This window comes from Neocloeon triangulifer, unplaced genomic scaffold (genome assembly GCF_031216515.1).
Source record: "Neocloeon triangulifer isolate White Clay Creek 2 clone unplaced genomic scaffold, ASM3121651v1 ptg000003l, whole genome shotgun sequence".
NCBI classification, from domain to species: Eukaryota; Metazoa; Arthropoda; class Insecta; order Ephemeroptera; family Baetidae; genus Neocloeon; species Neocloeon triangulifer.
In genome coordinates, this window is record NW_026775546.1 from 10,958,430 (window position 1) to 10,984,142 (window position 25,713).

Genomic DNA, 25,713 nt, shown 5'->3' on the forward strand with positions numbered 1-25,713 from the left:
TACAATGAATTAAAATTACCTGAGAGACAACCTGTGCTTTCTGCTCGGCGAGTGCCTCCAGCTCTGCACCATATTTGGAGTGCACCTCCTTCAGGGCCAACTGCAGCGGAGCCACGTGCTTCTGCTCGGCCCTGTTCCGAGCCAGCAAGACCTGAAATCAGATATAGAGAAAAATTAGCATTAATTACATTATATTGAGTTCAAATTTGCTTGAAGAGAACGAGTTATAATTTTTCATAAAAGCTTATTTTATAAAAAAAAAATTTGGATTTCAACTTTAAAAAAAATTTCATTTATACTTACAGCCTTCTGTGTGTCTACGTTTGATTTCAGCTTCCTCTCGCTCTCGGCCACAATAGCGCCAACCGCCTCTATCTTCGAGTGTAACTCTGCGCCTTCCTCGCGAAAGGCAGCCATTTGCTGCCGCCGCTCCTCGAGCTGCTGCTCGAGGACACGCACTTCATTCTCAATGGTACTAACATTTCCCATCAAGGTGGCCAAGTTTTCCCTCAAAGCAGCCAATCGCTGTTGCTCATCATTGATGACTGCTGTTAATCTCTCATTGTTGGTTGAGAGTCTTTGGAGTTGACAGTCATGGCCTTCCTTAATGTCGGCGAATTTACGACGCTCGGCATTTTGATGACGTTTCAGGGCGTCGTCCCTTTCCTTTTCGAGCCCTTGAATCTAGAGTTAAAAATAAAATTAATTTCTAATTTAAAACTCTTTAAATAATAAATATTTTAATTTGAAATTTAATTATTTTTATATTCAAATAATTTTTTATAAAATCTTCTTTTAAATTAGGGTTATTTTAATTAAAAAAGCAAAATATTTACCCGGGTGCGATAGCTGTCCAGTTCTTGGCGCAGTTTCTTGATCTCATCGTCTCCGGCCGAGGAGTTTTTCGGGCCAGTGAGACGAGAAGTACTCTTCCGAGCTTTTGGCGTGGGCGGTGGGTTTGGAGTCTGCAAAAAATATTATTATAATAATTTAAATCTAAAACGTTTTAATAATAAAATTTAATAAACATAATTGGTTTTAAATTTGAGCAGAATTTATGATAAGTTTTTTATATTTTATTTTTCAAAAAATTAATTGCAAATATTTAAATTATTTGATGAAGTAAAGGTTTAACAGAGATTTGTTTATTTAAGGTAAAATCATCTCACCTCTATGTTGGCAGGAGGAGTTTTGGGGGCCGAGTCGTTCTTCTTTGAGGGGGCCGACTGCTGCACGGGGGTCGAGTTTTCAACATTCCTGCGGGTCAAGGCGAGCCTGCTCTTTCTTGGAGCTTTCACGACATTAGTGATATCTTTCATAGGCTAAAACAAAAATAATTTATTTAATTAAAAATTTTGAACTTGAAAATTAATGAAGTATTTTGATAAAAAATTAAATTTTATAATCAGTTTGCAACAATTATTTTTTAATTTTTTGTCAACAACTAATTTTTTCAATTGTTGTCAACATTTTATTTTTAAAGATTTGAATCAATTTACCTCGGCCTTGATTTCTTTCCGGCCTACTCCGAGACCCACGAGTTTTGATTGGACTGAAGCAGTGGGTGCCGTGGGAGCGACGGCCGCAGCCTCTGAGACCGACGTGGTGGCCACCGGCGTGGCGTTCCCGGGTGCGACGGCCGCAGACGTGGAGGCCCGGGCCGCGTTGGCCGCAGACGTGGAGGCCCTAGGTTCGCTGGCCGCGGTGGCCGCAGACGTGGAGGCCCTAGGTTCGCTGGCCGCGGTGGCCGCAGACGTGGAGGCCCTGGCCGCGGTGGCCGCAGACGTGGAGGCCCTGGCCGCGGTGGCCGCAGACGTGGAGGCCCTGGCCGCGGTGGCCGCAGACGTGGAGGCCGTAGGTTCGCCGGCCGCGGTGGCCGCAGACGTGGAGGCCCTGGGTTCGCTGGCCGAGGGTGCAGGGCCCGCTGGTTCGGAGACAGCGGCCGCAGGTTCAGAGACCACGGGAGCGCCGCCGAGACCATTCAACCCAGGCTGCTGCTGCTCGCCGGCAGCAAAAGCAGGCTGCACGAAGTACAACTGCTGTTGGTGAGGAAACACCACAGAGGGTTGCAGGAAATTGAGCCCTGGAACGACGTACTGGTCAGGCTGGCCGATGAAAGTGACGCCGGGGTTCTGCTGCACATGATGCAACGTGGGGCCCTCGGGACCCCACATGACCTGCACATGCTGCTGTTGTTGTTGTTGTCCGCCGGGAGCCGCGAGAGGTGCCACCTGTGTGAGCAGGACGCATTAATACGCGCGTAATAGTTTTAATTTTTTTGTTGATAATCAATTGTAATAAAAAATTCAAACAAATCCAGCCTCTCTTGAGAGCCAGTAAATAAATTTTATCTTTGTCCTTGCACTCATATTTTTAGAAATTTTAAATATAATTTGAGAAGATTTCCAAATCAAATTAAGTTTTAATAAGAAAATTTCCAAAAAAATCCAGCTTCTCTGAAGAGCCAGTAAATAAAATTTATTTCCTTTGTGCAAAATTTCAAAAAATTTTAAATTTTATCTTTGCCCTATTGCACTCATATTTTTTAGAAATTTTAAATATGATTTGAGAAGATTTCCAAATCAAATTATATCTGAAATTAGAGGAAATATTTAACTTACATCTCCAAGGACCGACTCCAAGTCGACAATATCAGGCATTTCCATTGTTTCAGGAATACCAATGTCTTCCAGCAACTGGGTGAGGGAAATGTTTTCAGCTGACATCGTGAAAAGTACACAAGTTCACAATCGAAGATGCGGTGATGAACTGATGGTCAGCAAATTGCTTTTTTCATGTAGCACAGAGTCTTGAGTCGCGCAGACTCACCACCTTCCGATGCTCAGAACCACCCTTCAGGTTTGTGTGACTCATGGTTTCCGAAACTTGTGAAATGTTCTCGAAGGATCCAGAGCTGCGCCGCAGGAGATTTTTTTTTCAGCTCCACGTTGGTCCTTGAAATCACTCATTTGAAAACTTATTTAATCCTGGTCTTCTCTGCCGTGGCTTATTTTTCTCGAACAATCTCACAAACAAATGTCACCACACATGCAATTTTCATATTCTTCACCAAAACCAAGAGCAGTGTGTTTTAATTCGCCAATTCAATTTTATTTATTCCCTTCAATCAAATTTTTTTTAATTTAAATTTATTTTCCTGAATTTTTATTTTTTTGCAACTTTATTTCTTTACAACCGAATTAAATGGATCACCACAATTAGATGTTTCACCAAGCCTCAAACAATTTTATTTATCTTGCATAATTAATTCTCGATTTGTTGACATACGCGCCGAGCCAGCCTGTGCTTACACACGGCCGCCGAGATATCTCGCACACCCAGCAACAAAAATCTCGGTCGCTCGTCAGGTGAAATCATCCCTCGCGTGAACGAAACCAAGCGCTCTCGTTTCGTCAGCCGAGATTTCTGTCGAGCCCGTGAAAACTTGTACAAACATGTTGGGACCTGTGCGCGCCAGGTAAAATCGCCGTGGTCAGTCGGTCGCGCTCCAACCCTTTCGACAACACTCGAAATAATTAGGCTCCACCCCCGCGCGGCCGGCCAGCCGGCCGCCCGCATCCCTCTCCAAAAAGCGTGGTGGTTATTCTCCGGTATAGTTGTTGTTTTACTTCCCTTATATACTACTCCGGTCCTTTGTGTTCTTGTTACTCGCTCTTCCTACATTATATCAGAATTTTTTTTTCCTAATTAATGCAGCCAAATAAGGCCGGCTTAATTACCCGATGGATTTTCCTAGCAAAAAGTTTTGTCACGCAGCTGCTGAAAATAATTAATTATTGTTCCATCATTATTTACGAGGCCCTGAGAAAGGAGAAATCTTCAAAAAAGGAAAGGGCAATTTTTTAAACTGATGTGTAATTTATGAATCAAAATAAACGAAAAAATGAAGAAAGAACTGCTGTCATTGTTTGGTAGCATATTTCAAACATGTTTTGTCCTCCAACTTCTTAGAAACGGGTGTTTTTTGTTGGATAAATTAGCCAAAATCACGATTTTTTACAGAATTATTTCATTCCTTCTGGGAAAATTGATAATTTGAAAGGCTCGTTAGTTCGCAAGTTAATTCCGAGCGAGCAATTTGTGGCAGGGCGGATGAATTGATTCACATAAAAATAAAAACTTTTCCACTCCACCGGCAATAAATCTGCTCGCGTTTTTCTCGTGAAACAATTTGAATATTCCTTAAGAAATAAATTACACCGGCGAGCGAGCGAGGGGCGCACCACATCCAAACGGAATGAGTAGAGAATAAAATAATAACAGTGCGGTAACAATGTTTTCCAATCGTCAATTTCTTTTCTTTTTCTCTCTCTCTGAATAATAATGTTTGTGATTAGTTCCCCAAACACACAGCGCGCAGGGTGCATTAAAAATATATATCTCGTGATCACCGACAATTTCGAGCGAGGGAGAACCGACGAGTGGTGCTGTGTGTTGATTTGCTTTTTCTTTTCCTCCTCCGCGCGCGTTTCCTCCAAATCGCGCTACTCTTCATTCGGCAAAACTTCGCAGGAGATATAATTTGTGCGATATCGAGTGTTAGATTTCGTGTTATTTTACCATTAAACTGTAAAATTTCAAGTAGCTAGCCCGCCCCGGCACACGGAGCTCGAGCGTGTGGCTCTAATTTTTGGACGGAATAATATTAAGCGGCGAAGCTCGTGCTCGAATTAATGTCATGCTGTAAACAATTCCCATTACTTCTTAAAACTAATAACGACCGCGGCACAAAACGCGAATACACAGAACGGCAGGCACGAAACAGAAACACACTGCTCGTCGCAAATAAAGAAAGAAAAAGACACAAAAGAGCGGGCAAATTACAATGCAAATTAGCAAGTGCCGCACTTGGCAAAACGGCTCTATAGAAAGTTGGAAAATTGATTAAACCACAAATTCTGTACGTGACTGCACAAGGAATTTTGCTATATTTCAATCTTCATCAGGTTAATTGCATATAAAGGTTTGTAAAATAAAGCACTAAAAATATTTAATCCCCTTGAACCTGGGTCAAAGTTTTCCAAAAAGTTTTCAAGAAATGGGTGCAACAAAATAAAGCGATCGCTTTGCTATTTTTAAAATAAAGGACTAAAAATATTTAATCCTCGTGAACCTGGGTCTTAGTTTTCCAAAAAGTTTTCAAGAAATGGGTGCAACAGAATAAAGCGATCGCTTTGCTATTTTTAAAATAAAGCACTAAAAATATTTAATCCCCTTGAACCTGGGTCAAAGTTTTCCAAAAAGTTTTCAAGAAATGGGTGCAACAAATTAAAGCGATCGCTTTGCTATTTGTAAAATAAAGGACTAAAAATGTTTAATCCTCCTGAACCTGGGTTTAAATTTTCCAAAACGTTTTTAAGAAATGGGTGCAACAAAATAAAGCGATCGCTTTGCTATTTCCGATTTATTCCATTGTAAAATTAAGGTAAATCGAATTAAAACCCAAATAGTGTAAAAATCAAACTTGGTCTATAACGTCTGTGACCTGGAAAAAATAGTGAATGGCTATATTTAAATTAAAATTTTGGCACCTAAGAGACGATTATTGTAAAAAAAGGGCGCACTATCACGACTCTCTATCACGTCTTTTTTCATAAAAAGAAAAGCACTTGCTATATTCCAATTTATTCCATAGTAAAATTAAGGTCTATCGAATTGAAACCTAAATAGAGTAAAAATCAAACTTGGTCTACAACGTCTGTGACCTGGAAAAAATAGTGAATGACTATATTTTAATTAAAATTTTGGCACTTAAGAGACGATTATTGTGAAAACAAAAAGGGCGCACTATCACGACTCTCTATCACGTCTTTTTTCATAAAAAGAAAAGCACTTGCTATGTTCCGATTTATTCCATAGTAAAATTAAGGTAAATCGAATTAAAACCCAAATAGTGTAAAAATCAAACTTGGTCTATAACGTCTGTGACCTGGAAAAAATAGTGAATGGCTATATTTAAATTAAAATTTTGGCACCTAAGAGACGATTATTGTAAAAAAAGGGCGCACTATCACGACTCTCTATCACGTCTTTTTTCATAAAAAGAAAAGCACTTGCTATATTCCGATTTATTCCATAGTAAAATTAAGGTCTATCGAATTGAAACCTAAATAGCGTAAAAATCAAACTTGGTCTACAACGTCTGTGACCTGGAAAAAATTGTGAATGACTATATTTTAATTAAAATTTTGGCACTTAAGAGACGATTATTGTGAAAACAAAAAGGGTGCACTATCACGACTCTCTATCACGTCTTTTTTCATAAAAAGAAAAGCACTTGCTATGTTCCGATTTATTCCATAGTAAAATTAAGGTCAATCGAATTGAAACCTAAATAGAGTAAAAATCAAACTTGGTCTACAACGTCTGTGACCTGAAAAAAATAGTGAATGGCTTTATTTTAATTAAAATTTTGGCACTTAACAGACGATTATTGTAAAACCAAAAAGGGCGCACTATCACGACTCTCTATCACGTCTTTTTTCATAAAAAGAAAAGCACTTGCTATATTCCAATTTATTCCATAGTAAAATTAAGGTCTATCGAATTGAAACCTAAATAGAGTAAAAATCAAACTTGGTCTACAACGTCTGTGACCTGGAAAAAATAGTGAATGACTATATTTTAATTAAAATTTTGGCACTTAAGAGACGATTATTGTGAAAACAAAAAGGGCGCACTATCACGACTCTCTATCACGTCTTTTTTCATAAAAAGAAAAGCACTTGCTATATTCCGATTTATTCCATAGTAAAATTAAGGTCAATCTTATTGAAACCTAAATAGTGTAAAAATCAAACTTGGTCTATAACGTCTGTGACCTGGAAAAAATAGTGAATGACTATATTTTAATCCTATTGAACCTGGGTCAAAGTTTTCCAAAAAGTTTTCAAGAAATGGGTGCAACAAAATAAAGCGATCGCTTTGCTATTTGTAAAATAAAGGACTAAAAATATTTAATCCTCTTGAACCTGGGTCAAAGTTTTCCAAAAAGTTTTCAAGAAATGGGTGCAACAAAATAGCGATCGCTTTGCTATTTGTAAAATAAAGCACTAAAAATATTTAATCCCCTTGAACCTGGGTCAAAGTTTTCCAAAAAGTTTTCAAGAAATGGGTGCAACAAAATAGCGATCGCTTTGCTATTTGTAAAATAAAGCACTAAAAATATTTAATCCTCTTGAACCTGGGTCAAAGTTTTCCAAAAAGTTTTCAAGAAATGGGTGCAACAAAATAAAGCGATCGCTTTGCTATTTGTAAAATAAAGCACTAAAAATATTTAATCCCCTTGAACCTGGGTCAAAGTTTTCCAAAAAGTTTTCAAGAAATGGGTGCAACAAAATAAAGCGATCGCTTTGCTATTTGTAAAATAAAGGACTAAAAATATTTAATCCTCTTGAACCTGGGTCAAAGTTTTCCAAAAAGTTTTCAAGAAATGGGTGCAACAAAATAAAGCGATCGCTTTGCTATTTGTAAAATAAAGCACTAAAAATATTTAATCCCCTTGAACCTGGGTCAAAGTTTTCCAAAATGTTTTCAAGAAATGGGTGCAACAAAATAAAGCGATCGCTTTGCTATTTGTAAAATAAAGCACTAAAAATATTTAATCCCCTTGAACCTGGGTCATAGTTTTCCAAAAAGTTTTCAAGAAATGGGTGCAACAAAATAAAGCGATCGCTTTGCTATTTGTAAAATAAAGCACTAAAAATATTTAATCCCCTTGAACCTGGGTCAAAGTTTTCCAAAAAGTTTTCAAGAAATGGGTGCAACAAAATAAAGCGATCGCTTTGCTATTTGTAAAATAAAGCACTAAAAATATTTAATCCCCTTGAACCTGGGTCAAAGTTTTCCAAAAAGTTTTCAAGAAATGGGTGCAACAAAATAGCGATCGCTTTGCTATTTGTAAAATAAAGCACTAAAAATATTTAATCCCCTTGAACCTGGGTCAAAGTTTTCCAAAAAGTTTTCAAGAAATGGGTGCAACAAAATAAAGCGATCGCTTTGCTATTTGTTAAATAAAGGATTAAAATCTTTAATCATCTTGAACCTGTATCATTAAAATTTTGATCAAATGTCGTGAAATAACGTTTTGTGAAAATATTAAATGAAAATTCCATATGTTAGTTTTAATATTTTTTTTATATGTATTACCTTCTAGAAATAAGAAATTAAATAAATAAATTAAAATGGAACTGAAAGTTTTACACTCTCTCCAATCAGCAAGAAAACTCAAGCAGTCCAAGCATAATTCTTTTGCCTTATTGTCAGTTTTTGTCTGACTGTGAATCGCTATCTGGCAGCGATCTTTTTCGCACTCTGCGCGCCGAGCAGGCAAGACTGCTCGGTGTGGCTGGACCACAACTGTGTATGCATTTCGCCCCGTGTAATAATAGCGACGTAGGCGCGCTGCTGCCGAGCGAGATACGTTTGAACAAGGCCTAATGGCACCGATATTTATTGTGCAGCAATAACGCAGAACAACAACTCTCTTTCCCCATTGTTATTTTATTATTTTCGAAGAAATAAAAAAGGAGGCAACACCGGGCATTAATTCAACGCCGCCGTATGCACGCGTGAAAATTCAAATTATTTATATTCACAACTGGAAGGAGGCCAAGACTTTTATTTTGTTTTTTCGATCGAGGCGAAAATGGGATTCAATTATGCAAAGCAGCTCTTTTCACGCCCTTCTCTAATTGTAATTAAACAAGAGAAACATCTGGCCAGCAGGAGCAAATTAATTCCAAGTGGATTAATAGCTGCTGCCGACCAAACTTAACTTGCTTAATTAATCGCCCGTTCCGTTTAAGTGGTGCATGCACGCTGGGTCGAATTTATATTTGTTCGGTTGCTGCGGTCAAATTAATGAGGTGTCATTTCTCCGAGCCCAACACTTCGTACGCTTGTTTCGCTGCGAGACGGAAATTAGAGATAATCGGCCGCAATTAATTAGACGCACCGAGAAAACGGAAGGTTTAAATGTAATAAAATTTTGCACTTTCTCACAGCCTAGAGTTGACCCCTTAATAGAATATCAAACATAGATTTTGTGCGTGCCCCTCGCGCTAGTTAAAATTCCGTCACGACGCGGCAAAAACTCTCCAGCTGCCCCTTTGTATTAAAATTTGGCCATTGTATTAATTTAGCACCTCTCTTGCTCAGTGTGTGCACAGTCGCCGCCTGACCGTTATTGCATTATGATATTCACACACGCACTACAAATGGGCCCAGCTTACCGAGAGAGGTGTCCGAGGAGCTGCCGAGCCCCGCTAATTAGCATAACAAAATAGCCGGTCTCTCTCTGCGTACCCACGATTCGCCGGACGGGGGTCTTTTCTCGCTCGTTTGCTGCCCTTTTCTAGCACATCTCGTCCCTAGACAAGGTCACTGGGGCCAACGACAGACAATGCGAAGCAGCCGTCCCGCGACGGAAATATTACAAGCAGTGAAAACGATCATGATGAGCTGCTATTCGGATTTGAAGGGTGATGTTTTACTTGCTGCAAAATGCAAATAGGCTTAAATGTTGAATAGGGAAAGTGGCATAGACTTAATAAAAATCCAAAACAAGTCTATAGTTATATCAAATTTCAAAAAGAACATGCACTTAAATAAAAAAATATTTAATCATAAAAAAATGAGATGTATTAATTGTTTATTTAAAAAGTTTCATGGAATGTTGAATTGCATAATTATAATTTTCAACAGCAGAATACTTCATATTCATATAATTAGAATAAAATAATAATTATAATTTACGCTATGTGTCTGAAAAAATTTTTAACCTTCCTATAAATTAATCAATAAATTTTGCTGTTCTTTTAAAATCGTGCACTTAAACAATTATAATAATTGATTAAAGATTTCATGATTTTCTTGATTTCATTGCAGAGAAAAACTTGCAAGGTTCTAAAATAAACCAAAATTAAAGGAAAAATCCAACTACTTAGAAATTCAGCACACAAAAATCACATCAATAAATATATCAAAGTAATTCCAATTCCATGTTCATTTAGCTCTGCTTTTTATGTTTCAATATTGGGCAATTATAGGTGATTTAAAAGCAAACAATTTGGTTCTTGGTTTTATCTCTGCTTACCTCTTTCAAGTAGTTTAATAAAAAAAAATTTATTATATTTTTAAATAACTCTGACAAAATTTCCAATACCATTTTGGCGCTTCGGTCATTACTTGCTCATATACTAGCTATCAATGTAAAGACAAACATTAAATTTGAATGAATTAAAATTGACAGTTTAATTGGAAAATTCCAACGTAATTGAGCTTTCTCTATAATACATACCCATGAGACACCAACATCTATAAATTAAATTTCAGGATGTGGGATCTTGACGCGCCATTAGCATAAAATCACAATCAGCACTCTTCCCTGCTTCAATCGCCTCGGCGTGCTTTACCTTTTTCTTTATCCCCGAGCAATGTGTTTAACCAAAGTGCGAATTCCGAGCAGCAATAATTTTCCCTTTTAAAGCGTTCGCACGGCCGAGATTTATAACAACAGACTAATCGTTTTGCCGCGGCTTTTCTCGGTGCACTTATTTCCCACCGCACGACAATGGAATTTATTGCACTCGCAGTTTAATCAAATAAAAGTGAGCGAGAGATGACGGACGATGTTGGAAAAATGTTTGTCCCCCTGCGATCTGCAACCGCTTGGCCGAGGGTCGCTTATTCTGTTCGCACAAAGGAAATATACATAATCCTTGCAGAGCACGTTAAGTGTCTTTTCTAGAAGCAGTTTAGCAAAAGTAGCGGCCATAAGAGGCAAACACGCACTTTTTATTTCTGTTACATTTTTCTCCATTCAAATTGGACACGGTAATTGGCTATTGAGAGAGGCCGTTCCGTATACAAAGTGGCTCAGGCCAACTCCCATGCGTGCGTTGCTCGAGAGAGAAAGAGTCCATATGGGCAAAACTCTTGAGACAAGTTTCGACCGGAGGAAACTCGAATTTATCGTCCATTCATCAAAATTTGATTACAAAATCATTTGTGTTTGACTTGCGCTGACTCAAGACGAGCGGGCGAGGGTCCTAACAACCCTACGTGGCTAATCTCATGAATAAATCTTGCTTACCCTCCCGAGAGGGTGAGCAGCCAGCGAAAGTCCAGCTGGCCTTTCATAAATCTCACAAATAATGAAACGTCTCCCATAAAATAGAATGTAAAATAATAATAAAATGTTTTATAAGATTTAGAATGAAGTTTTGGAGAAAAAAAAACTTGAACAAATACTGTCAAATGGAGAGGGGAAGGTCTTAAAACAGAAATTTTTGTTAATTTTTAATAATGCTAGAAACAATTATTTTTAATAGAGATAAGCTTTAAATCGCTTTTATTGAAAAATTACTAATTTTATTACAACATTCATATTTGTTACTAAAATCATGTTTATTTTTTGTAGTGTAAAAAAGGCTCATTAACAGCATTTTATAATTTTCTAATTTTTAATTTTTTTGCCATTTTTAATTTTAAACAGTGCAAAAAATTGCAATTTCAATGTTTATATTTTGAGCTTCGAGCAAACCAAAAAGCTTTCAAATTTTAAATAAAATTTTCACCAAATTAAAAAATCATTTCTTAAAAATCTGTAAGCATATTTTTTTGTACATCCGTATTGGTGCAAAAATCTAGAGATCTGCATTTTATTTATTTACTTTTTTTGCTGACGATTTTCGCAGAACACGAGGTCATCTCCAATTTATCGCAAATCCGTCCTCCCCCACGTTGAATTCGTTGGCGAAACTGCCGCGTTTCCTTCTGCTCGCACAGGTCTCTTGACAAACTTCACCTCCCGCGCCTCCTTTCCAAAACATCCATATAGTGCTACCTAACGCTGCTGATGATTTCCAGGCAGGTGTGCCGAGATGCTCAAGTGATAGCCCCTCTCGGCTGGGGGAGAACCTGGCACAAAAAAAGAACAAAATAAAAAACAGAATGCTCACAAAACCGCGCCGAGCTGTGAATTCTTCACTAAACGCTGCCGAGTTGCGGTCGCCCGAAATTTCAATTTCGGAATCATATAATTATGGAAAAATTATCTCCAAATTATCCTTTTCCCTCCGGAGTTTTTATTTTGAATAAGAACGTTTTTTGTGATATGTGTTCTCGCGAGCATTCCTTTTCTATAATATCTCTCTCGGAGGAGCTCGCTTGGTATACATAATGAAAAAATCCCTAGCTCTCTCCTGCCTGCTCTTTTATATTAGGAATAAAAAATTGCATGCATGGGCACACATAGTAATAGCGCAGCAGCACACGGCCTTTATTGTCTCCTCTTGTTTTCCTTATTCGTCTCGTTGGCCGCTTCATCTGCCTGTCCCAGAGACCCACAACTCAGGCCTGTCTTGCGGGTTGCCGCTCCAAAATAATCGGCGGCAGTCGCGTAAGCTACCCTGCATAAAAGAAGAAAAAAACTGATCGAGGAAGGTGGTCTTAATTGATTCTTGGCGGATCAGCTGCCGGGTGGAAAAAGATCTCCTCTTGTGATAGATTGACGTTAACCTTCGAGGTTTTCGGTTCGAGGCCTCCATTCCTGTGGAAAAAATATACTTTTATATTCATCGTTGGCAGAAAAAAAATACTTCTAAATATTTATTCAGAATCTTCTAATCTAAATATTTATTAAATAATATCTTTCTTAGACAAAATTCCGTTATTGCTTATAAATAATTTTTAAATTATTCATGTATATTTTTTAGCCTCACAATCAGTAGAAATTTTATAAATTGCACTTCATTATTACAAAATATAAAACGATAACAATGTCTCAGGTTTAACGTTTTCTAGTCCTAAAAATTGAAAGATTATTTTAAAATACAATTTTTAATTGGATTTCAAATTTGCAAATTTAAAAAGATGAATTACTTTTTGCACATTAAGAAGACTAAGCGTAATTTAAATTTATTTAATTGATCTCTTCATTTTTCAAGAAAACAATTAACTTCTTACTTGTCTAGATTATAATTAATTGTTCTATACTTTTGTCAATTTTTTATTGATCTCCTTATTGATAATGTCAAGCGTGGACAAACGTTATCACACAACTCTGATGTTAAGGATGTGTATCACAGCGGCGAGTGATGTTATTGTTGCACCACTACAAAGGGGGTCGCCCGCGCTCTGCTCCACTATTTCAAACGGCGAAAGCTGAGAGGGGTTACTTTATGCTGCTGCTCTTCCTTCTTATGTGGCACATGCCCCAGCTAGAGATGTGTACTATTACGCGAGATTGTTTGGGCGGCACGAGAGAGAGAGAGAGATGCAAAGGTTAAGTTCAAAGTTACACACAACACAACAATGTACCGGCCGACTGCTTCAAAACAACTTGCACTTTCGACGCGCGAGCGAGAGAGATGGCAACTTCATACTCTTGAGCTGCCGGAGAACTGGGCTGGCCGGGCTGAAATATTTGGCAGCTGTTGCTGCTTATGGCCAGAGGATGCTGCTGGCTGATCTGACGCCTTGATAAAGTCGTACAATGAAGAAAGCACAAAGCAAGCAGCGTGCTTTGCCGGGGAAAATTATTCTCATAGATATCGATTTGCAAAAGAAAATAATAAATTCTCAAAAATCTGATTGCGAAGACAGAGGATTCTGCAGTCTTCTGGTATTTTTCTTCACCTCCGAAATAATATTTTCGGAAATTAAAATAAAAAATTCATACTCAATACAAAATTAAATATTTTCATCAGGTAGAATCATTTTTACTATTTTTTTTATAGCAATATTAGATTTATTTTTGGATGATTCTTCATCGTTTGAAAACTTTTCTTAATTTTAGGAAAAATCTTTACACAATTTGCAAAGAAAATTTATCTCCAAAACCTGTTGAGAAATGTTAAGAAGCATTAAAATTATACATATTAAAATAAATTGAAATTTAATATTTATATTAAAACATAATTGGAATTTGGGAAAAAAAATAAACTTGATGGAGACACTAATTACTTTTTCACCTAAAAAGTAAACTACCCTTTCTCCTAAATAAATCCATTCGAACTCCTAAACGTAGGCAACCACCACGTGCTACACTGCAGCTGTACCAAACTGGTTGCCTACCTACCGCTCAGCAAGGGGCTGAAGGCAGCACCATGGGAGAGGAGAAAACAGCTGCGATCTCTACTCGTTTACAATAGAACAGACTCGCAAACCCAAATCTTTATTTTTTATCAAAAGTGCCTATTGATCCAAAATCACGACTTCTTCTTCTTCTCTCTCGCATTACTTGCGCCGGCCGAGATGTCAATAGCAGCTTTTCAAGTTTATCTCACATAAATTAAGTTTCAGCGCAGACCGGCGGACGTTTATTTCTCTCTTTGCGGTAGCTGCCCTGCATCCATAATGCATCAGCTCGCGAGTTGACAGTTCCAATTAAAATTTAATTGATCGACTCCCGGCGACGACGACGAGAAGAAGAAGAAGGAGGCAGACCGGCCGGCCCGGCATAGGGGACACCAGCGAAAAAACCCAATAAGGAGCTGTAATGCACGTAAGTAGTTTGGAATTTAATGAGAATCGACGACTAGCTGCTGGATATGTAAAAAAGGACAAAGAGTGCGAGAGAAGAAAGAGAGGAGAGAGAGACTTGGAGAGCCGCGGCCCAAGAGAGAGAGAAGAGAGAGGTGGAGCCAACGTGTTATTGGTACGCGGCGCTCAAAATAAACTCCTCCCTTGCCCCACGATATTATGCAAATGCGTCCCCCCGAGCCGCCGCCTCCTGTTTCGCGAGGCTGGTTCTGCGAGCGCCCGCCGCCACCCCCGCTTCCCCCACCCGGCGGCCCCCGGCGGCCGCCTCGGCCCCCGAGGCCGGCTAATTAGCGGCGCAGGTGGCGCAGGCCGTTCCCCTCCGTCCGTTTTTCGCGCCCCTCGCACGCCGAGTGTGTGTGCATTGTTGTATCACATGGTGTGGTAATTAATGCCCAGCCAGAGAGTGGCGGCCGAGCCACTCGCTAATTTAGTAGCGCTCAGCCTTCCAGCCAGTCGCTCTCGCGCTCATTCCGGCAGACCACGCGAGCGAGAGCTCGAGCGACCACCTGAAGCAGCAGTTCCAACTCTCAACATATACACAAACCCTCTCGCAAAGTGCTGTGTGCGGACGTGTTCGCAGTGTGACCACCCCAGTGTGTGCCGAAACGCCAGTGTGAATGGATTGTAGAAACGCTCGTGGTGATTTCGCACTCGCACCGACCACACGCCAGCAGCAAAGAGAACTTCGTCTTTTTCCACTGGCAAATACCAGCCAAAAGTGAGTATAGCTGCCAAAAATAATATTTTTATTCTTTATTTTCCCCTCGGGCGTGCGTTGGATCAGCTGTTTTTCGTTCAAGGTGCGGAATGCGCCCCAAATCCAAGTCAAACTCGCATCGCCGACCACGTGACTTGCTTTGTGGGTAGGAGGAATGCTCGCAAGTCGAAGTGAGCCGTTGAGACAGTTGACGGATCACCCCCACCAAGATACGCGCGGTTTGGCCGCGAAACGTATCTTTTGATCAAGATGATCAAAGTATAGAAATTCTCAAAAACCTTTTATGCAGGAAAATGTATTAGAAAATTAAAGGACAAACGTTTGAAATAATATTTTAAATTACAATCTTTAATCTAAAACATATTATTTTTTTATTGCCAATTTTAAATTATAAATTAAAGCTCTGCATTCTTCTGTCGTCCTCTATTTTTTTGTAAATGGAAAATTAATAAAGAAAATTATGTAAAAACAATTATGCATAAAAATCAAATTTTCAAAAATATAGTTACATGAATTTTCAAATTCACCTTAAGTAATGGTTCTGGTACCAATTATTCATAATTTTTAACTGGAAACTATGACGATAAACAAAAAATACCGCATATTATGCTCATTCATTTTGCATCCAATGCTTTCCTGCAGTTCCTTTCAAGTTCTATACAAAAGTCATTCAACCACCCCCATGTTGTACATGGTCACGGTTATCTCAATTCTTTTTATTGATTTGTATATGATGCGGAAATGGAAACTATCTTTCAAGTAGCAAAGTTTATTGTTTTTCATCTTTAATTTATCTTTGAGTTTTGTTTTAAATTCTTCAAAGATTTATTTTAACTGAATCAACTAGCCAAGAAGATTGAAGAAAAGTTTTAGAAATTGTTATGAACAAATGGAACAAATAATCAAAATAAACCAAAAATTTGGCAAAAATATTTATTTCAAATAAATTTAACGAGCACTGAAAATTTATATGAAACAACAAAAATTCCAGCATCAATGCTCTCAATAATCGTCTCACGTGTTGATTAATCTGCTGAGTCAGCATTCAAAATTTCCCAGTATAATAAATCACAGTCTGTCGAAACTGGCCCGACGCGTCCTCGATAATTGCAATAAAGTAATTAAAACCGGCGAGCGATGCTGGACGCGTGCTCGGCCGCTCATTTTTCCCCAACTGACGGCGCGGATGCAAAAAGTTTCCAGGAACCTAACGAGCTTTGTTTCGTGTGTGTGCAGCGCGCAGTTTTATAATTACAAACTTCCCTCCCACGGTGGCCCCAATATATATGACGACGACACACACCTCTCGCTGAATTCATCTCGTTAATAATTACGCCTGGGTGACAATTAATCATCCACAAAAGCCGAGTGTCTCTCGCGCCCCAGATTTCTCCTTTTTTATTTCTCTTGGCCGGCGGTTTTAATTTTCACCACCGAGCTGATGGATTCCTCTCCGCTTTTAGAGTCATCTGCTCATAAAAGAGCAGGGGTGCTAGAAAATAAGGGAAGATGCCGCTCTCTTTCTTTTCTTCTCCTCGACTAGTTCAATAGCAGCGTCGACTTTATTCGTCGCTATTCGTTACTGGCGCCTTCTCATACATACGCAACCAGCGCGGCATTATTCACCCAAAGCCAAAGGGGTGGGCGGGCGGCTCTCACTCTTCCGCAGCCCTTAAGCTGCTGCCGGTCCGTCGCCGCTCTTTCTCTCTTCTCCCCGGGGAGCAAATTTTCGCGAAACATGCAAATCAAATGAGTTCAAGACGTGCCCGTGAGAGGAGCCTCTTCCTGTTCCGTCGGCCAGGGTGGAGCTGATCGCCGCAATTATAACGCAGGCAGGTAAACGCCCTGTTGCCAAATTTGCATCCGCGTTTCTATTTTTAAAGCTCATCCTAAAAAAGTAACAAAAGATTCACATTGCCTCAAATTTTGTCTTTACTAAATTTATTTTTCTTCACCTTTTTTCATTGATTGGAAAAAATAGCATATTTGCTGGTTTTTCAGAGGTTCTTTTTTTTTTGCTGTAAAAGGTCAATCAAAGGGGCCCCCGGAGAGGGTTGTCTCGGCTTGGGAGCATTCCTGCCCGCCGAGTCAAACTAGACGGCGGCTTTTCACTCCTAGCTAGTCGTAGACTTACTTCCCTGCCAGCCAGACTTGCTCACTCGCCGCTCGGTTGCTGGTGAAAAGGAAAAAACGACCGACTGCGTGTGGCATGGGCCAGCCCCGACAACAACACGGTATAAAATGCCAACGGCGCGCGAGGCCCTCCAGCTGTATATATAAAGTACATAGGCACCCCGCGCTGCACTTTTTATCGCTGACACAGATTTCGCCTGACCGCCAAATCCGATCCCTTGCTTTATCCAGAATCCGAGACTGAAATTGATGCTTTGCGAAAGTAAAAAGTGTTTTTAAGAAATTGTAGTGCGCGGAAAAGGCAGATGGGGGCGCACTGAGGGCCAAGGGGGGTGCATATGCAACCCTTGTGACATACGTGCGTGGATTTTGCATAAGTGTCTCCTTTGACTGAATTGAAGGGTCCGTACTTTGGTGAGGGCTTATACTTTTTATTTATATTTTTTTAGTAAAGTTTAATCATTTTCTCATGAAAAAAATGCAATGGATCGGAGAGATTTTAATAATTAGAGTTTTAAAAATTGTGAATTTTAATCTTATAAATTTATTTATCATATCATAGGCTTAGCATGAGCATTTAATTAAATTTATACATAATTGTTAAATTAAATTTTTAAACCTGTAATTTTGCTTACTTAAATACTCATCAACATTTTATGCTTCTTGAAATAAGCAATTTTATCATTTAACTGGTTCTTAATTTGAAAATTTTACAATACCGAATCCCACTTTATCGGTACTTGTTGTAATTTGGCATCTGGCTCGATGTGCACTTAATAATCTTTAATGAGAAATCGTATTATTGATGAAAGTTATGTTATGCTTGACCGAGTCATGTCAGCATCTCGGCAATTCCCAAATGATGAATTCTAATTTGGCTCCATAAAATCGGACGACTGCGCGTCACTGCGACCGGAGGCAATATATTTCTCGTCCCCTCGGCGGCGGGCACCACGCGAAAATGTTGGTGAAAACCCTGTCTGTGTGCAGAGGCTATCAACAGTAGCTCTTGCAATTGTCGGCGCGGGGAGAGAGGCCTGGGCAGTATTATTTTGATGATGGGCCATTAAAAGTGGCATTACTCTATTTATTATTGCAAAACAAAAGAGCTTGCCATACAGTGTGAGCGTCTCAGGACATGATGATGTTTACTAGCTGCTAAATGTACATAAAAAGGCAGTTTATTAATTCCTCATGTAAACCTAGCCATGACGAAACATAAACCCCCAGACTGCCGTAATATTGGCCAATAAACGCGCCTGATGGCCGGGCAAATTCATTCTCTCCGTCTAACCGCGTTTGATTGTGTCAATTTTTCCAATCTGGTGGCAACCAAAGTCATTAAATCTAGAAAATAGGAGAAGAAAACGTAAAGGTGCGTTATGGTCTAATAAATTAACCCGCAGCTTGAGTAAATTCATGAAAGTTCTAAAATATTGGGCTTGATCAAATTTTCATTATTTTTATATATAAACTTTTGGCAATAAAAATTGATTTCAAATTTGTTTGGATCAATGAAGGTTTGAAATTAAGCATTGAATTTATAAATTCGCTATTCGTTAAAATTCAGGAAAATAAAATTTATTTATTTATTATTTTTAGACATTAAATATTATGCTAAACCTTTCAATAAAAAAAAAATAATAATAATAATAAAAAAATTATCAACGCACAGTGGAGGAATTTTTGCGAGCATAAAGTATATTTTTAATAATCAAATTTTTATATTAAAGTTACTTTTCCACAGAAAGTTTTCATTTTCTGAATAAATAATAATAATTATTTATAATTTTTTTCTATTAAATTTTCTTTCAAATGATCAGCATCTATACTTAATTTCAAATACCCTGAATATGCATTCCCCTTTGAAATTTTTAGTTTGACATTTGACCAGAAGTCTTCCGTATAATAACCTTTCAATTTAGATTTCTACTCTAGATAAATAAAAAGTTTTTTTTAATTAATTATTGTTTTATATAAACCTCAAACAATGTGCCCCAAAGTTTTCCCTGCTTAAAGAGTAATCCTTTAAAAGTGATTTTAACACACATCCAGCAAATCCTGTGGCGCGTCAACGGCGGTTGCGGGGCGACTTTCGTCGGTGTGCTTTAATTACGAGCGAGCGGGAGGCGTTAATTTTTGCACTCGGCTCTCGCACTTTTACATTTTTCCCATTTTATTCACGCTTATCCGCGGCACACGCACACAAAAAGGGCGCCGCGTGTATAGAGAACCCCTTTTGTCACCCTCTCTGCGTGGCGCGGGCGCCCTTAAATCCTGCTGCACCCGCGCCGGGAGGCAACTCTCTCTCACTCGCTGACTATTTAATTTTTTATGGTCACCAAACTCTTTGATACCGCGAAAAAAGCGGCGGCGGCAAGCGACGGACCCTACGCTTTTCCATGAACTGCTCGCTGGCGAGCATTCAACTTTTTTGAGGTGTGAATTTTGCAGCCCGCACTTTGTACATTCGGCGCCTCGCACCGTGTACAATTTGCGCTATTGCTGCCGGATTTTACTTTGCTCGGTCACAGAAAAAGGGCGACGTGCTCGAAATTCCTAATACCACAAAATACAGTGAATTGTCCTGTAGCAAGAAAATCGCAATGCGATCAGGTCATTGCTTCAAATATTTGTGAAAATCTTATAAAAATGAAAACTGGATTGATTTTAAACCAAAATAAATTAGAAAATTTTCCACGTTGCTATATACTCAAGTTAACCTTACTCTGCTGACAATTTCAATTAAAAATGAAAAAAAAATTAGAATAATTGAAAAAGCTTTATCAAGGAAAAAAACTTCCTATTCAAACACCATAAATTTAGCTTATTCTTTTTATTCATTTAAGGTTTTTGGTACAGAATTACAGAGATTATTTAAAATGTTTGAAATTTTCCAATGCAGCTCACTATATAATCAATAAATTGAGTCAAAGCTGTTATGAAATAACTAATATTAAATAAAATTTACCAAAAGTTTCAGATTTTCCATAATTTTAATCACTGTTTATAAGAGGATTAATTTAAGCAAATATTGTCATGTCTTGTATTTCTGTAGAAATAAAAAATAATTCAAAACAGTGAAATATTTAAAGAGAGTGCCAAAAAGCTTCCATTAGATCGGAGCATCATCGATTGGTTTTTTAAACTTTGATGCGTGGAAATTAGCGCAGATCGTGTGTTGCAGTGCAGCACTCTCCTCTCTCGATTTCTCTCTTTGTCCGAATCCATATCCAACCCCTTTTACTCACACTTTGTCAGTGCTGGGTACATTTGTTGGACCCAACACACATTCGCACAGTTCCGCTGGTGTCAAACTCTCTTTCCCCCTTTTCCATGTATGCTTTGCTTTTTTCTGCCGCTTGATATTTCGCCTCTCGCTGATTTTCTCCCTCATTGTTTTGCGCCCGTTATTATTAGAGGGAGGAAAAAACGCCAGTCAGCCGCTGCCGCTGACCGCCAGCTCGGTCCAGCATCCTAAACACACACACACGCCGCGTTTTCCACGCAATACGCACGCGGGAGAGAAAGGTGTTGGTCGCAGCAGCAGAGATTTATTGATTATTATTATAATGAATTCGGAGCTTGCTCCGAAAAAGTGGAGAGAGCAAATTTTTTCGGGCAAACAATTGAAAGGCAAATTAGATCTTCTGCCAAATAAAATACAGAACATTTTCCACTCTTTTTCGAGAGGGAAGCGATTTCAATAAGCCCTCTGATTTGATTTTCTGCCTAATTGTTTCGTTTTTCAGTGAAAAAACCTTGATGCGTGAGGCGACCAAAAAAATCGCTACTGATTTGAATATTTTGCCCATAAAATATTCGCAAGGATAAACAAAACGAAATTAAATATTGGCAGTCGCGTCAAGGATCCGTTTATGCTGCTGCTATTGTTTAAGGATTAAAATAATTTAAATGAGCCAGCATGACTGGGTCTGCAGTGTTGACAGGCAGCGCGTATTAATATGCAAAGCAAATAGTCCATCAACCAGCATGAGCGAGTGAGCTGGCAATAATCGTATGCAAAACATGCAGCCGGGAGGACACAAATATTAATGTTTTGTCGTGAGAAACTTAATATTTATGGCGTCTATTGTCACATGCGTTTAACTCTTTCTTCCAGCACTGGCGGCGGCGGCGGCTTTCCGATGCACGCCGGCCATGTGACTGACTGACTGCTGATGGATGAATTTTCAGAGCCTGCGCGCGCTTTGTTCCAATTCAAATTTAATGAGATTATTCAGCCGTATTCACGACGACGCCGATTTTCCCAAACAAGATTTTATCTCGCGAGAGCGAGCCTCTGCGTATATAGCCAATATACGGAGACCGGAAAAAAATAATGTTATGCTAAACAAAAACGCCTCATCTACAAATAATAACCTCGAGTTGAAAACAATCCTTGTTAGAAGCGGATGAAGAATTTTTTATAATACGGAGCTACCCATTTTTGTTATAAAAAAAAAATAAAAACAATTTCCATTGATCCAATATGAGATAAAAAAAAAATGGTTAGACTTGATTTTCTTATTAGGTATTATGAGTTAAAACAAATTTAATTCTATATGCTGCCGGTTGGTAGAACTGAACTCAAGGGTGGGGGTAATTGAGCTCATTGGTCAGTAATGCAAAATCTAATGATTAAAATAAAAAATTATTAGAGCTGCATTCAATTTTTTATGAATATAAAAAAATCTTTTCAATACTAATTGAAAACAAAATAAGACTGATTTTAAAATTCAATGAAAATTAAATAATGCATTTTTTAAATTTATAATTAATTGCATATTTATATCTGCTGTTTAAACAAATCTGGGATGCTCGCCTGGAAAAATGATGGATTTTTTATAAAAAGGCCAAGTTTAGTCAATGTGGCACTAATTTTTTATGCTGTCGTTGACCAACCAAACAGAGTTGATGCAGTGGGGCATGCAGAGCAAAGTGCTGTCACTATTCTATTCAGCAGAGCAGGCAGCGCGCGGCGGCTGCACCTTTGTCTGAAACATAATTAAATAAAACAGGAAGTTGTTAGCAAATGAATGAATGGACGCGGCACGGCTCTCTTCGCTTTGCATGGGCCGTGATATAATTAAATTACAATTTGAACAGAAAAAGGAAACAAAAATCATGCATGTTAGTGACAATAATTGCATATACGGCCAGTGAGCCGGCCATAGAGAGAACAGAGAGAGGCCTCCACAAAACGACGAGCCGGAATTATTATTATCTTTTTTGTAGTGTCATTCTATTATGAAATTACTGAAAGGGTCATTATTTCATCATCACATTCTGCAGCACGTACACGACTTTCCACAGCCTGGAAAAAAATAAATTAAATTTTTTCAAAGAAAATTAGGAATGAATTTAATTTTTTTAATTTTTGTATTTTACGTTATCATCAAACAAGAATAAAATTAAATAAATATTGAAGTTCAATAATTTTTTTCTTATTTTTATGTATTCAAGTTGTTTTTCCTTACAATTAGATTGAAAATATAATAATTTGATTTTTTTTAATTTTTTTTATTTTGAAAAATAATTGATAATTTATACATTTGATGTATATCTGTAGCTTTTGCATTTCTGGCTATTTTCGCTTTCGTTTCTAGTTTTCCTCCCTGCCTTGTAATAAAGGGGGATCAAATGGAAATTATAATTAGCCGCAATAAAATTTCCATTCTTCTCCCGCACTTGCATAATCACGGCATGCGGCGCCAGAAAGACAGGAAAATTCGGTTCCCCCGCGACCGCAGCATAATATACATACATATAATTAGTGCGAGGGATTTCGGTCGTGCATGTAATTACACGGCCGGCAGTCAGGAGGTTAACTAGCGTGTGTGTATCTTGGTTGTAAGTATTAGTGCGATAATTATTGATAAGATGGTATCGCCGCCAAATGTGTTAGCACGAGAGCGCCAGCCGGCTGCACAAAAACAAGCTCTGGAAATACATTTTACGCTGGCGTGAGTGAGCGTGCATGCCCTTTATTGTATTTATTATTTCGGTTCATATTATACGTTGACAAAAAAAAAACACGTTCCCTGCCCAGCCGGGCGGAAGACGAGTAAAAAATCCACGCAAAACTGCACGCACCATAATTTTCCGAATCAAAACTGAATTAATTTTACTGCCCCTTCCCTGGCTTGTTTGCGAATCATAAAACTAGCGATTCGTTTTCAAATCCAATTTCCTGTTTTACTTGATTTTTTTTTTAACTCATTCGAACGTAATTTGCTTTTCCTCTGATTAATGCTGTTGTATTATAACTCAAGCATTTTGCTGCAATTTCGAAATTCAATTTCCTCTTGGATCAATTTTCCGTTTGTTTGATTAGATTGAAATGAAACATTATATTGCACATGAGAATTGCGCTAGAGTCTTTTTCACCAGAGGAAATTAATTTAAAATTTCATTAGATAGAAAATGATATTGAATTACGTAATTTAAAATAATTTAAATAGTTTAAAAGTAATGGAAAATACTTCGAAAACTCTATGTTATTGGACAAAATAGCAATTTTAAAAAGTAAATTTACATCTTATACAGAGCGGAAATTATTTGAAACTCTAAAAAAATTATTTAATGATGAAGTGAGAATGGAAATTTTTCCATTAGTTTATTTACAAAGTATATACGAATTTCTTATTGTTAGTTATTACCCAAAAAAAAATTAATTTTTATAAAAGATTTTTATTTTATTTAGCAACTTATACATACATATTTCTGCTAGAAGAGGATGATAAATGCAAACTAAATACATAATTAAAAAAATGAATAGCATGCAAAAAAAAAGACATTTTCTGTATCGAGTTTGCCTATTTTGAAATTATTCTAAGGAGGTGCTTTTAAGGAATTTATGGCTGTCTGAATTTTAAAGGAAGTTAAAGAAGTCAAATCATCATTGAATTTTTTAAATTTTTGCTAGTCTTTTTTGAGATAAATTTTAAAAATTCCTTGTTAAATAACGTTTTATTTATTTTATACTGGAATTATTCTAAAATTCTAAACAGTTGTAAAATCAAAATTAGTAATGTTCAAACATTTAGTGGCTGCTTTTACAGTTGTAACTTGAAATTTAAGATCCCAGTTTGATGATTTGGATCATAATTGCATATATCTGAATTGAAGAATCGGCCATAATGAGTCTCAAGATGAAAAAGAGAATATATTTTATTTTTAATAGCAGGCATACCTAAATTAAAGGCAAAGCCCGTCGGCGTGCCGAAAATAATTCAAATAATAATAACACAAGCTGCAGATTGATTTTATCGCGCAGCGGCGGCGGCTGCGAGAGAGGATGAAATGAGCAGGGATCATTAAATCGGCGTGCATGGCCAGCGGCACAAGCGAACGAGAGAATTTTCGTGTGTGCGCGTCTCGAACAGTCGCACTGCATGTTATAGCCGCACTCGGTCGAGAAATCAATTTGCGTTTCCCTTCCGCCGGCTGATCCCGACGCATGCAGCACCAGAGATGATACGTTTTTTTTCTGCGAAAAAGCACCGCGGCTTCGCGCGCCGCACAAAAATTCAATTTAGCCGCAGCCCGCGCGCGCGTCTCCGCTCCGCAGATTTAATTCCGCCGAGAGCGGGCGCGCGCGATTGCTGCTGGCACTGGATTTGCGATGCAGCAAAAGGAGAATTTTTGCCACTGACACTTCGACGCCCCGAACGAACCGTTTGAAAAATGACGGCACTCGACACGCGAGAAAAAATTATATAATGGACATTTTGGCATACAAATTTTGCATATCACTTTTTTTTTGTAAAAAGTCGATTTAAATATTTGGCTCAATCTCTTCTCAATTATAAAGTTAATCGATCAAATATAAAAATAAAAATTGCGAAGTTTTAAGAAGAAAATTTTCTAGTAAAGAAATCCGTTTATAAATGTTGAAATTTTTTTATTAAAACAGATAAATTTGAATATTTTTAGGAAAGCCATTAAATTTTAAATACTTTAGTTGAACAAGTTTTACACTTTTTTTTATCTAATTATCATTTTTATAGTCTCCTTTTATCCAATAAAAAAAATCAAGTTCCGCAAGTTGCTTATTTTTAACAACCGGTCAATTTATTCAAATATATTTGCGTTATCATTGTCTCATTATAATAATTAGTTTTTTTCCCTAATTTAATTGAACCCACAACAGTCGCAGTGATATTTATGAAGTCATCTTGTTATTTAAGTTTTTTCCTCAAAAACACATCTGCCGAATGAAAACCCCAATCATGACTTTTTTATCAAATTTATTACTCAATTTAAGAAACTTGAAAATTAATGGTAATTTC

General features: G+C 37.9%; 1 protein-coding gene across 6 annotated transcripts in view; it reads left to right on the forward strand.

Annotated features, from left to right (window-relative positions):
* LOC132193135 (zinc finger homeobox protein 4) overlaps positions 1 to 25,713 on the forward strand; it is a 171,578-nt gene that overhangs the window by 48,102 nt on the left and 97,763 nt on the right. Inside the window, exon 1 of one of the 6 annotated variants that reach the window (XM_059613554.1) lies at positions 14,987 to 15,286. The exons of the other annotated variants lie outside the window; for them this stretch is intronic. The gene's annotated coding sequence lies outside the window, so the exon portion shown is untranslated. Of the gene's footprint in view, positions 1 to 14,986; positions 15,287 to 25,713 lie in introns of those variants that run through there. 6 annotated transcript variants of the gene reach the window in all.